The 14,696-nt window shown below is 37.7% G+C and overlaps 1 long non-coding RNA gene across 4 annotated transcripts in view; it reads left to right on the top strand.

Moving 5' to 3' along the window:
- Window positions 1–13,934, top strand: part of LOC147915629 (uncharacterized) — a 135,600-nt gene extending 121,666 nt beyond the window's left edge. For 3 of the 4 annotated variants that reach the window (XR_015554053.1, XR_015554055.1, XR_015554054.1), the window contains one exon: window positions 13,039–13,345. This is a non-coding gene — a long non-coding RNA (uncharacterized LOC147915629). Of the gene's footprint in view, window positions 1–13,038; window positions 13,346–13,366 lie in introns of those variants that run through there. The other variant, XR_015554056.1, reaches the window with a different exon arrangement.
- The last annotated feature ends 762 nt before the right edge of the window (window positions 13,935–14,696 follow it).

Raw genomic sequence — 14,696 nt, 5'->3', positions numbered from 1 at the left:
TATTTTAGATAGGGCGAAGGTCAAAGTTTCTTTCTGAGTTTTTTGTTCTTAAATAATGAAGCCAAAGAGACACATTTTGGGGTGGCAAATTCTGATCCTCCATGATGTCAGGAGAGAAAATTTCACAAAATTGTTTCAACTTGTTTATTTAGAAAATAGGTCTTCATGGTCTACCTATTCACCTAAAACATTCAATCAAAAGGTTTGACATTGTTTAGCTGACGCAGTGGCATACAGTGAAAGACTGTGTATAAGTGGCATTTAACTGGATAATGTAATCAGTATACAATTATGGGAAGTAGAATAGGTTATCTGTAGCCCCAGATATATGTCACATTACACAATTGACCATACTCCTATAATGAAGATCTAATTTTGTAGATTTAATTACATTTTAAAAGTTGTGGAAGAATTAACAAGTTATACCAAGTCTACTCTAAATCTCTATATTATGTAATTTAATCCTGCAGCTGTCCCTTGAAGGACATATCATTCCCTTCATTTTAGAGGCAATGAAAATGAGGTTCAGAGAAGCAAGGCAATCTATCCAAGTTATTTATCAAGCGGAAAAGGTGAGATGTGAACTTAGGTCTCATCTGTTTCTTAAGCTGTTGTGAGGAATAGCTTCAGGTTTTGCAGGGCCAGAAGATGACACAATTTTGGGGACACTTTAAGAAAAAGAATACAAAATGATTATAATTATGCAAATTTTACAAAAATATATGAACATAGAAACTTATTTCCAGGATCCCTCCTAGACCTTGAAAGAGTTTTGTGCAAATGAGTATGCAGAACTTAAATTTCTTAGATTGAAAATTGTCTCTGCATACTGAAAACAACATACAAACTATGAATTATATGCCAGTTTAATTGAGGGTAGAGGTACTTTATATAAAATCATCAGAGACTGTTTTGATCAGTGAACAGTGGACAGATGGTGTGACATAACCTGATCCTGGGTTTGCTGAATTCCTCCAAATGGAAGAAAGTATAAAGTAGGAAACAAGACTGGTTGACAACCAGAGGCCACATGTCATAGAGTCACCCCATCTTCATCAAGAAGCAAATGCCATTATTGAAAACAAAAGGAGGGGACATGTACTTCTGCAAATGGTGGCGTAGGAAATTTGGACCACCTAATACAGCTGCCTGAAGCATCAGAGTGTAAACAAATAGTGAAATATTATCTGACCAGATCTGGAGGTATTTGGAGGCTCCAGGAGATAAGACCTGTGCTTGGATCTGCTTTTGTTGAGGGTAATTTACTGATTTCAGAGGGGCCAGTGAAACACTGAGTGGATGCACAGCCTTTTTATTTGTTTTTAAGCTTCTTTGTATTGAAACCCCAAATCTTTGCATCTCTGCAAGTATTGGAAAACCAGAAACTGAAACCAACTCCTGCTATCAGATGGAACCATCACTGCCGGGTAAAGAAGCAATGCTGTGGTGATGCTCACAGGAAACAGAAAGGAAGCTCACAGGAAATGAAACAGGCAGGAGAAAATCACTCACCCTTTCCCTAGCCTTCTGATACCTAGTATCATCCTCTTTTACCAGAATTTAGTAAACCAGTTGGCAAGGCAGAAATGTGGATTGCAGAGTCTCCACCCAGCTGTGATCTCCCAATAAAGATGAGTACACGAATGTTGATAGCAGTCTTATTCATAGCAGTTCCAAAGTGGAAATAATCCCAATGTCTATCAATTGATGAATGGACAAAACAATGTACTATATCTATACAATGAAATATTATTTGGAAATAAAAAGGCGTGAAATACTGATAGTTAATATAACACTGATGAACCTTAAGACATTATGCTAGGTAAAAGAAGCCAGTCACAAAAGATCACATATTGTGTAATTCTGCTTATATGAAATGTCCAAAATAGATAAATCAATAGAGATAAAAAGTGGTTGCCTAGGGCTGAAAGGGGAGGAGAATGGGGAATGTCTACCAATGGGTACAGAATTTTTTTTGGGTAACAATATGTTCCAGACTTGGATGGTTGTACAGTTGCAAAATGCTATGAATAAACTACAAACAAGTGAATTATACAATTTAAGAAGTGAGCATTATTTATACGAACTATATCTCAATACATATGTTATTAAAAATATGGAGATTGAAAAAATGAGATGTGTGTTTTAGCCCAATATTAATCTGATTAATATTTTTTATTCCAATTTTAGGGCTTTGCACATTAAAAAAATATATTTATAAATATTTAATATTTTCTGCTGCTATTGAAAATATTGTTTTTAAATTTTTGTACATTGATGTGATTTTACATGTATAATAAAGTTACCAAGATAGTTTAGAGAGTTCTCATATACCCTTCATCCAGCTTCCCCTAAAGTTAATATACTACAAAACCAAGCTATATTTTTTAAAACCAGGAAACTAAAATGAATATAATACTGTTAAGTAAACTATAGACGTTACTCAATAGCACTAGTTTACCCAGTTATGTCCTTTTCCTGTTCTAGGATCCAATCCAGTTTACAGAACTGCATTTAGTTATCAGGTCTCATTGGCCCCTTCATGTTAGTAATACTTTCTTGGTCGTTTATCTCTATATTACGTCCTTGACAAATTTGAAGAGTACTGTTCAAGTATTTTTTAGATTTTTTGTTAATTTTGGGTGGTCTGCTGTTTTCTCATGATTAGACTGAGGTTATGATTTATTTTTAATTTGTTTTTATTGTGATAACATTGGTTTATAACATTGTATAAAATTCAGGTGGATATCATTATACTTCTATTTCTGCACAGATTGCATCATGTTCACCACCCAAAGACCAAGTACAATCCATCACCACACACATGTGCCTAATCATCCCTTTCGCCCTCCTCCCTACCCCCATCACCTCTGGCAACCACCAATCCAATCTCTGCCTCTATGTTTGTTTGTTATTGTTTTATCTTCTACTTATGAATGAGACCATACAATATTTGACCTTCTCCATCTGACTTATTTCGCTTAGCATAATACTCTCAATGTCCATCCATGTTGTCACAAATGGTTGGATTTCATCGTTTCTTACGGCTGAGTAGTATTCCATTGTGTATATATACCACATCTTCTTTATCCATTCGTTCCTTGATGGGCACTTAGGGTGCTTCCAAATCTTGGCTATTGTGAATAATGCTGCAATGAACAGAGGGGTGCATGTATCTTTATGCATTCATGGTTTCATGTTTGGATAAATACCCAGCCATGGAATAGCTGTATTGTATGGTAGTTCTATTCTTAATTTTTTGAGGACTCTCCATACCGTTTTCCATATTGGCTGCACCAGTTTGCACTCCCACCAGCAGTGTATGAGAGTTCCCTTCTCTCCACATCCTCTCCAACACTTGTTGTTTCCTGTCTTGTTAATTATAGCCATTCCGAGGGGCATGAGGTGATATTTCATTGTAGTTTTGGTTTGCATTCCCCTGATAGTTAATGATGTTGAACATCTTTTCATGTGCCTGTTGGCCACCTGTATATCTTCTTTGGAGAAATATCTGTTCAGGCCTTTTGCACGTTTTTTAATTGGGTTGTTTGTTGTTGTTGTTGTTGAGATGTATGAGTTCTTTATATATTTTGGAGATTAACTGCTTATCAGATATATGGTTTGCAAGTATCTCCTCCCAATTGTTAGCCTGTCCTTTCATTCTTTAGATGGTTTCCTTTGCTGTGCAGAAGGTTTTTAGTTTAAGGTAGTCCCATTTGTTTATTTTTTCTATAGTGTCCCTTGCCCGGTCAGACGCAGTACTTGAAAATATGTTACTAAGACCGATATCGAAGAGCTTACTGCCTATGTTTTCTTCTAGAAGTGTCATGGTTTCAGGTCTTACATTCAGGTCTTTAATCCATTTTGTGTTAATTTTTGTGTATGGTGTAAGATAATCGTCTATTTTCATTTTTATTTTGCATGTCGCTGTCTAGTTTTCCCAACACCATTTATTGAAGAGACTTTCCTTTCTCCATTCTATGTTCTTGGCTCCCTTGTAGAAAATTAGCTGTCCATAGATGTGTGGGTTTATTTCTGGGATGTCAGTTCTGTTCCACTGACCTGTGTATCTGTTTTTGTGCCAGTACCATGCTGCTTTGGTTACTATAGCTTTGTAGTATATTTTGAAGTCAGGGAGTGTGATACCTCCAACTTTGTTCTTTTTCTCAGGATTCTTTTGGCTATTTGGGGTCTTTTGTTGTTCCATATAAATTTTGGGATCCTTTGTTCTATTTATGTGAAAAATGTTGCTGGAACTTTGATAGGGATTGCATTGAATCTATAGATTACCTTAGGAGATATGGACATTTTAACTATGTTAATTCTTCTAAACCAAGAGCATGCAATATCTTTCCATTTCTTTGTGTCTTCTTCAATTTCTTTCAACCATGTTTTATAGTTTTCAGTATACAGTTCTGTCACTTCTTTGGTTACGTTTAATCCTAGGTATGTTATTCTTTTTGTTGCAAATGTAAATGGGATTGTATTCTTAATTTCTCTTTCTACTACTTCGTTACTAGTGTATAGAAATGCAACTGATTTCTGTATGTTGATTTTGTATCCTGAAAATTTACTGTATTAATTTATTATTTCTGAAAGTTTTTTGGTGGATTCTTTAGGGTTTTCTATATATAAAATCATGTCATCTGCGAATAGTTACAGTTTCACTTCTTCCTCTCCAATTTGGGTTGCTTTTATTTCTTTTTCTTGCCTGATTGCTCTGGTTAGGACTTCCAGTACTATGTTAAATGGGAGTGGTGAAAGGGGGCATCCTTGTCTGATTCCTGTTCTTAGAGGGATAGCTTTCAATTTTTGTCCATTCAGGATGATATTAGCTGTGGGTTTGTCATATATGGCCTTTATTATGTTGAGGTACTTTCCTTCTAGACCCATTTTACTCAGAGTTTTTATCATAAATGGATGCTGTATCTTGTCAAATGCTTTCTCTACACCTGTTGAGATGATTGTGTGATTTTTATTCTTCATTTTGTTAATGTGATATATCATGTTGATCGATTTGTGGATGTTGAACCATCCCTGCATCCCTGGAATAAATCCCACTTGATCGTAGTGTATGATCTTTTTAATGTATTGTTGTATTCAATTTGCTAGTATTTTGTTGAGGATGTTAGCATTGATGTTCATCATTGATATTGGCCTGTAATTTTCTTTTTCGTGTTGTCCTTGTCTCATTTTGGTATCAGGTTTATGTTGTCTTTGTAGAAGGAGTTAGGAAGCTTCCCCTACTCTTCAATTTTTTGGAAAAGTTTGAGACGGGCAGGTATTAAGTCTTCTTTGAATGTTTGGTAGAATTCACCAGGGAAGCCGTCTGGTCCTGGACTTTTATTTTTTGGGAGGTTTTTGATTACTGTTTCAATCTCCTTACTGGTGATTGGTCTGTTCAAATTCTCTATTTCTTCTTGATTCAGTTTTGGAAGGCTGCATGATTCTAAGAATTTATCCATTTTTCTAAATTATCCAATTTGCTGGCATATAGCTTTTTGTAGTATTCTCTTATAATCTTTTGTATTTCTGAGGTGTCCATTGTAAAGTCTCCTCTTTCCGTTCTGATTTTATTTATTTGAGCCTTCTCTAAGACACTCACAAACTGAAAGCGAAGGGATGGAAAGAGATACTCCATGCAAATGGCAATGAAAAGGAAACTGGGCTAGCAATACTCATATTAGACAAAATAGACTTTAAAACAAAAGCTGTAACAAGAGACAAAGAAGGGCACTATGTAATGATCAAGGGAACAATCCAACAAGAGGATACAGCACTTGTAAATATTTATGCATTCTATGTAGGAGCACCTAAATATATAAAGGAATTATTAACAGACATTAAAGGAGAAATAGACAGTAACACAATAATAGTAGGGGACTTTAACACTCCACTTACACCAATGGATAGATCATGCAAACAGAATATCAATAAGGAAACATTGACCTTAAATAACACACTACAACAGATGGACCTAGTAGGTATATACAGAACATTCCATCCAAAAATCGAAGAATACACATTCTTTTCAAATGCACATGGAACATTCTCCAGGATTGATCACACATTAGGCCACAAAACAAGTCTCCATAAATATCAGAAGATCAAAAGGGTATCAAGCATCTTTTCTGACCACAATGGTACAAAACTAGAAATCAACTACAGGAAGAAAATCAGAAAAGCCACAAATATGTGGAGATTAAACAAAACGCTACTGAATAATGATTGGGTCAATGAAGAAGTCAAAGAAGAAATGAAAAAATAACTGGAGACAAATAAAAATGGAAATATGACATGCCATAATTTATGGGATACAGCAAAAGTGGTTTTGAGAGGGAAGGTTGTAGCAATGCAGGCCTATTTCAACAAATAAGAAAAATCTCAAATAAACAATCTAACAGTGCACCTAAAGGAACTGGAAAAAGAAAAACAAACAAAGCCCAAAATCAGCAGAAGGAGGAAAATAATAAAAATCTGAGCAGAAATGAATGAAATAGAGACTAAAAAAAATAGAAAAATACCAATGAAAACGAGAGCTGGTTCTTTGAAAAGACAAAAAAAATGACAAGCCTTTAGCTAGACTCACCAAGGAAAAAAGAGAAGGCTCAAATAAATAAAATCAGAATTGAAAGAGGAGAAATTACAATGGATATCTCAGAAATACAAAAGATTATAAGAGAGTAGTATGAAAAGCTATATACCAACAAACTAGACAAACTAGAAAAATGCATAAATTCTTAGAATCATAACAACCTTCCAAAAGTGTGTCTCTTGTATGCAGTATATATATGGGTCTTGTTGTTTTTTTTCTCCAATCAGCCACCCTATGCCTCTTGATTGGATCATTTAGTCCATTGATGTTTAAAGTAGCTATTGATAAGTATTTACTTATTGCCATTTTGTTACTTTTTTTTCTGGGTGTTTTAGTAGTTCTCTGTTCCTTTCTTCTTCTCTTTCTGTCTTCCCCTGTGGTTTGATGGTTTTATTTAGCATTATGTTTGGGTTCCTTTCTCTTAGTTTTTTGTGTATTTATTATAGGTTTCTGGTTTGTGATTATCATGTGGTTCATATACAATAATCTACATATATAGCAATCTATATTAAGTTGACGGTCTCTTTAGTTTGACCTCTTTCTAAAAGCTCTACTCTTTTACTCCCCTCATCCCACATTTCACGTTTTTGATATCATAGCTAACCTCTTTGTTTTTTTTTTTTGTTTGTTTTTTTTTTTTAGGATTTAAATGGTGGTCTCATTTATTCTTTGACAATTCTGAAAGTGCCACTGACATAACTTTTTTTTTTTTTTTTTTTTTTTTTAATTTTTTGTTTATTGCAGTAACATTGGTTTAAAAAATGGGCAAAAGACTTGAACAGACATTTCTCCAAAGAAGATATACAGATGGCCAACAGACACATGAAAAGATGTTCAAAATCACTAACTATCAGGGAAATGCAAATCAAAACTACAATGAGATATCACCTCACGCCCGTCAGAATGGCTATAATTAACAAGACAGGAAACAACATGTGTTGGAGAGGTTGTGGAGAGAAGGGAACTCTCATACACTGCTGGTGGGAGTGCAAACTGGTGCAGCCACTATGGAAAACAGTATGGAGATTCCTCAAAAAATCAACGATAGAACTACCATATGATCCAGCTATTCCACTGTTGGGTATTTATCCAAAGAACTTGAAAACACCAATTTGCAAAGGTACATGCACCCCTGTGTTCATTGCAGCCTTATTCACGATAGCCAAGACTTGGAAGCAACCTAAGTGCCCATCAAGGGACGAATGGATAAAAAGCTGTGGTATATATACACAATGGAATACTACTCAGCCATAAGAAACGATGAAATCCAGCCATTTGTGACAACATGGATGGACATTGAGGGCATGATGCAAAGTGAAATAAGTCAGAGGGAGAAGGTCAAATACTGTATGATTTCCTTCATTAAGTAGTAGATAATAACAACAATAAACAAACACATAGGGACAGAGATTGGATTGGTGGTTACCAGAGGGGAAGGGGGGAGGGAGGAGGGTGAAAGGGATAATTGGGTACATGTGTGTGGTGATGGGTTGTAATTAGTATTTTGGTGGTGAACATGATGTAATCTATGCAGAAATAGAAGTACAATGATGTACACCTGAAATTTTTACAATGTTATAAACCAATGTTACTGCAATAAACCTCTTTGTTTTTAGTGCATTTATATCTGTTACCCTCTTATCGTGGAAATAGATATGTGTTTCCTATTTGCGGTCTTCTCTTTCCCCCTTAAATAAGTCCCTTTAGCATTTCTTGTAGGACTGGTTTCCTAGTGATAAATTTCTTTTATTTTTGCTTGTCTGGGAAACTCTTTATCTCTCCTTCCATTCTGAATGATAACCTTGCTGAGTAGAGTATTCTTTGCTGTATGTTTTTTTCCTTTTAGCACTGTTAATATATTGTGGCACTCTCTTCTAGCCTGTAAGGTTTCTGCTGAGAAGTCAGCTGATAGCCTCATGGGGTTTCCTTTGCATGTACCTTGTTGCCTTTATCTTGCAGCTTTTAGGATTCTCTCTTTATCTTTAATTCTAGACATTTTAATTATGATGTGTTTTAATGTGGGCCTCTTTGGGCTTATATTTTTTGGTGCTCTCTGTGCTTCATGTACCTGGATGTCTGTTTACCTCATAGGTTAGGGATGTTTTCCGCTATTATTTCTTCAGATAGATTCTCTGCCCCTTTATCTCTCTCTTCTCCTTCTGAGACACCTACAACATGGATGTTAGTGAGCTTGATGTTGTCCCAGAGGTCCTCACTCTGTCCTCACTCTTTTAAATTCTTTTTTGTTTTATCTGTTCAGCTTTGGTGATTTTCTCTAGTTTTTTGTCCAGCTCACTGATGCGTTCTTTTGTATCCTCTACTCTGCCTTTGAGTCCCTCTAGTGAATTTTTCATTTCTAGTACTGTATTCTTCATTTCTGATTGGTTCTTTTTTATATTTTCAATTTCTTTGTTGATGTTCACACTGAGTTCATCCATTCTTCTCCAAAGATCAGTGAGCATCCTTATGACTCTTTGTTTGAACTCTCTGTTGGGTAGATTGTTCATTTCTGTTTCATTTAGTTCCTTTTCTGAGGTTTTGTCCTGTTCTCTTACTTGGAAGATATTCCTTTGCCTCCTCATTTTGCCTCTTTCTCTGTGCTTGTGTCTATGTATTATGTAGATCAGCTATATCTCCTGATCTTGGAGAGGTGACCTTACATAAGTCATGCTTTATGAGGCCCAGCAGTGTTCTTCCCTCTCATCATCAGTTCCAAATGTTCCAAGAATGACCCTCATGTGGGCTACGTGTGTCCTTCTGTTGTGGCATGGTTGCTCTTGTGGTAGCTGCCCAGAGAGGCTGAGCTGTCCCCCTGACCAGCTGGTTGTAAGGCTCAGCAACATGTGGCTGCTATGGACCCTTCAGTCACTTTACCAGGTATGGGGGGCCCCAGCACAGTTGGCTACAAGGTCTAATAGCACATTCCTGTTGCCGTCTTTCTGTTAAGTGAGTAGGACCCCAGCGTGGATGGTTGCTAGGCTCAGGGGCTTACCATTGTTGTAGACCTCCAGCCTACAAGGCTCTTGTCAGCTCTTTCAGGATTGCAGCTGAGCCGGGCTGGCACAAGGCATGGGAGCACCCAATTGTTTCGGACTTTGGAAGTTGGGGCCTATCTTCTATGTGACTGTTTGAGAAGCACAAGTCTGCTGCAGCTGACAAGCCCCACCACCCACAGGGCCATACACACCATCAACACAGTCCTGCCCCACGTGTGTGCCCCTACCCCCTGAAGTGAACCCAGTCTCTGCCCTGCAAAGGTCCCACACAACTCCACCAATGCCCCACACATTCCACCTGATCCTCATGCACCCTGTCCCTCAGAGGCCAACTCACTCACCTGTTTGCAGAGGTTCCAGGAGCCCAGCCTATGCAAGCTGACAAGTTGCCCAAGGGATTGCTATTGTGTGGAGTCTGTGCCCAGGTCAGGCTGCCTGCCCTGGATGAGCTGGATTAAAGCAACACTCTAGTGAGTGGGGAAGACCTTGGGCTAACAGGCCAGTGCTGGAACCCCAATGGCATCTGCCAATGTCTGTGTCAGCACGCCTGAACTAGGTCACAATAATGGCTGCCGCAAATGTCTCAGTCCCTGGAGAGGTCTTACCTCTCACTGAGATGCACGGGGAGCCTATCAAGCAAGTCTCTTTTCACCAAAGGACTGTGCATCTTTCTTTCTGGGGATTTTAGGTTGCTTTCCAAAATGGGTGAATTTGTGTGTGGGCCCTTTAAGAGTTGGCTCTTTTTCCGTTAAGTCCAATAGCTTTTCTGGGGGTTTCCCCGTTGTTGTTGGTAGCCAGCAAAGCCAGATATTATGACACTAGTCTCAGTGGTGCTGAGTCCAAAAGATGCTTGTAGTTGTAACACTCCCCTGCTCAGGGCCCTCACTCCTCAAGGAAAGACTGTGTACCTTAGGATTGCACCCACCTGGCCATGAAATGCTGCAGCTTGCAAAGGTGGCTTCTTTCCTCTCAAGAAAGGAATTTCTGCCTCTTCCACCTCAGTTAGGACTGTCCCTTGTTGTGGAGGTTCTTTTTATCCAGTTTTCAGCTCTCTCTCAGGGGTAATTGTTCCAAGGGTAGTTGTAAATTTGTTGTGTCCATGGGACAAAGTGAGTTCAGAGTCTTCCTATTCCCTCATCTTGACACCAACATCCACATAAATTATTAAATATTGTAATTGTCTTTTTTATTGATGTGGATATTTTTTCTTTAAAATGGTATGTTACATAAATTTTTAAAAAACCGTATCATCTGCTTTCCCCCTGCTTTGCTTCCCTTATTTACTTTTATAAGTTAATTAATTTTTATTTTTGTCAAATCAATCTAGTTTTGGGCCTGCCCCGTGGCTTAGCGGTTAAGTGCGTGCGCTCTGCTACTGGCAGCCCAGGTTCGGATCCCAGGCACGTACCGATGCACCACTTGTCCCGCCATGCTGTGGCCGTGTCCCACATACAGCAACTAGAAGGATGTGCAACTATGACATACAACTATCTACTGGGGCTTTGGGGAATAAAAGGAGGAGGATTGGCAATAGATGTTAACTCAGAGCCGGTCTTCCTCAGCAAAAAGAGGAGGATTAGCATGGATATTAGCTCAGGGCTGATCTTCCTCACACACACACACAAAAGTCAAGCTAGTTTCTTTAATAAGCAACATTTTTCTCTGATAATGCTAAAGATAACATTGATATCTCTGTTAAAATCTGTTATCAAAGCCAACTCTCTGAAAAAAATTTTTATTTTCCAAACATTTACCTATTTCACGATTTTTTTATAAAGTAAATATAAAAGATTTGACAAAGTTTCCTAAAGCTTTTTGTCATCGTAGTACTGCAGGAGACCTAAATCTTCTCACTTTCATAATTTCTATTCCAACCTCTTCAGATATATATTTTTTCCCTCAGATGTTTATTTAACATGTGTTAGAAAATAAAAAGTTTATTGAAGGAAATATGTAAAGTGATTTATTTGAATTAACCTTTTACTGGGGCATCTTGAAATCAGTATTTATAATGACTTATATAGTTCCAAATAAACACAGTTCAAATTTTTCTAAAATTTTTGCAGAGACCCTGAACTTTCTTTGTGGCATACACTCACACCATCTTTACCATCACGATGAGTTCATTATACTGAGTTCCTCAGATCAACAAAAAATATCATTCTTACAATTCTTAACTTTAGTATTTAAGCAACTGATTAAAACACATTTTTGTGACTTAGTTGAAACTACATTAATAATGATGTATTACCTAGATCTATAAGTTTTCCAAAAACTTGTCTTATTATTGTAGATATATGGCTTGCAACCAGCAGAACCATTCACTGAGAGTGTAATGGTATACACTACTTACAATCTTTTCAAAACCCTCTGTTTAGCATGTAAATAGCTCTACTTAATTACACAGCAGATAGTACTAACTTCTCATGGGAATTTCTCAATGTTTGTTGCTTTTATGAAAAAATTATTTTAGAAATTCTTTATTTCAAATACTTTATTGTGTTAAGCTAATTCATAATATTGTTTAAATTTTCTTTTTGATTATTGTTAATTATTTACATTGGCTTCTGAGCACAGACAGAATGCACTTAGCACTTTCAACTTTTACACAGCTTTCGAGCATCGTTTGAATATAATATTTACATTGTTAGCAATAATAAGACACCGGTAAGTTTTGATAAAATTAGCAGAGATATTCTAAAACTTTAGAAATTCAAATTATTGTTTCCTTTGAACAAAATCTTACACGATATCGAATGCATTCCCACTTGTTATAGTTTTTATACAGTATTAAATGTTCTGTGACTGTGTGTTCAGGCTGTAACTCATTATTAATATCATTAATAATGATAACATTATTTCCTTGTTCCCTCTCAGATCCAGAAGATTAATGTTTAAAACATTTAAAAGCAATATTAAAAATACATCCAAACTGTGTTTTTAACTTCATTCTTACTGTTTATTCTTAGTATTCTATTTTAAGTTCTTGAGTTTATAGATATCGAAAAACTGCACAACTACTTTCTCGACAAAATACAGCACACTAACAATAAGAATAAAGGAAAAGCCAAACACACATGCTTTTTAGAAGTTGTGCAATATGAGGAAAATGATAAACTGATGATTTTCCTAAATCTCAGAGTGAAGAAAGTATAACACAGCCATACTGTTGTCAAGACTGCTTTTGGACTCAATCGGCAACATCAACACTTCCTTGGGTCTCCAGCCTGCCGGCCCACTCTGAACCTTTTGGATTTGCCAGGCCCCACAATTGCATGAACCAATTCCTTAAAATAAATCTCTCTCTGTATATACACACATCTTACTGGTTCTGTTTCTCTGGAGCACCCTGACTAATGTCAGGGTATTAGTGACTATCATAGTCACTAAGAATAGAGATCTACAACAAAAAAATAATTTGCTGTTTTCATTTTCATCAATTTACAGAGGCAGATGGTGAACACCCAATCACGTGATGCTCATTGGTCATGTTGGCGCATGTGCAGGAGAAACTCATCTTGCCTGAGGTGAATGGTAGCGGGTAAGGCAAATTGTCCCTGAGGAAGTAACATTTCAGGAGAGACTAGAAGGGGTAAGATCACAGGTTGTTGCAGGTAGATGGGGTAGAGTATGCCAGATGAGGGAAGAATAAGGGATCAAAAAAAAAAAAAAATAAGGAAAGGACATGTGGAACAGAAACAAGGCCAGGGTAGATGGGACAAGCAGACTTGCAGGCTGTTCCTTCTGTCTGGGCACTCCCTGCCTCCACCTGCAGCATCTCCTACACACTCATCACATGGAATCACTGGGTGACTTCAGAAGACCTGGAATTACCAAATAGTAGGAAATGGAGGACCTGAGCCTTCTAGCTTAATGGCTTCATTCTAGAGATAAAGAAGCTGAAGTCCACAGATGGAAGTGACTTCTACTGGGAAACAAAAGGCATGACAGAGATGGAACTCCTGACTCAGGCCAGTGTGTTTTCCACAGTGACACCAAAGGTGATATGTGGTAAGAGAATGTTAGTGGAGAGAACAAGGGGACCATCAAAGGTTGAGATATTACAACATCATATCAGGGGACCTGGGGAGAGTCCCATTTCCAGGCAACTTCAATTCAAGCCATGAGAATATTTCTAAAACTCCTCCACTACTCCAGATCCCTCTTCATATGTGTGTGCCCCAGTGGTCAGGGAGAGATTCATGAATGAAGTAGAACTTTGGGTAGAATCTGATGTATGTGTATTATTTGGGTCAATGAAGGAAATAAAAACATATTCCAAGCAGTCAGCAGTTAGGGTGCGGCAAGGTATGGGGTGAAATTGGGCACAGTGAGTTCAGAGGATAGGTTGTAGTTTAATAATTCCTCATCAACATCTCTTGAGTGTTCAGCGCTATTGAAACAGTTTGTGAAAGGCCTTGAATGACGAATCAAGGCATAAAACAGTGAGAGGTACAATTAAAGCTGAACAGTCAGGCTGCTCAGCTTTTATCAGTTGATCCGTGTAGGAGCATGAATTCACAAAGGTTTGCCAGGTGTTTACGTTAGAGGCACTGACATAGTCTCCACCTGCTAAGGGCTCACAAGGTGAGAGGAGAGAGATGATACACAATAAGGTTTGGTACAGTTTGTAAGGGTTGGATTAGAAATTTGAGCTGGTAGACTGTGGGAGGCCAGAAGACAGTGGGATTAATCCAGGCTGAGGCAATCTCAGAGTTATTTATATTTGATTCTGTAATTCATTTGAGGATTTTCTCAGCAGAAGTTTGGTGCTTGTTACCTGTTATGTTGTTTGTATTCTCTAATACCTCAGGGAAAACTATACTGAGCACCAGGGTTTTGAGGACACATTTCCCACCTTTTATCTATTTATTCCCCTTACAGGTGATGCTGGACCTCAGTTTCTCCCTTGAGGCTCTGAGCTCCACACGCTGGACCAGAGATGCAGGGAGGATGGAGAGAGGGAGGAGGAAAAAGCCGGGGACTCTGTGTCATTGACGCCTTCGCAAATTGCATGAGGTGGCTTCCTTCAGCTGTAACCATTCTTCTGCTCCTACACTCCTCTGAGTCTGGTCCTCTCCAAACTAAGCAAAGCCCTTTCTCTT

Source organism: Ceratotherium simum, chromosome 13 (assembly GCF_057802395.1).
Source record: "Ceratotherium simum simum isolate JZ-2026a chromosome 13, ASM5780239v1, whole genome shotgun sequence".
Lineage (NCBI taxonomy): Eukaryota > Metazoa > Chordata > Mammalia > Perissodactyla > Rhinocerotidae > Ceratotherium > Ceratotherium simum.
The sequence above is the reverse complement of the archived record's forward strand: the minus strand, read 5'-3'. Positions and strand labels throughout refer to the sequence as shown.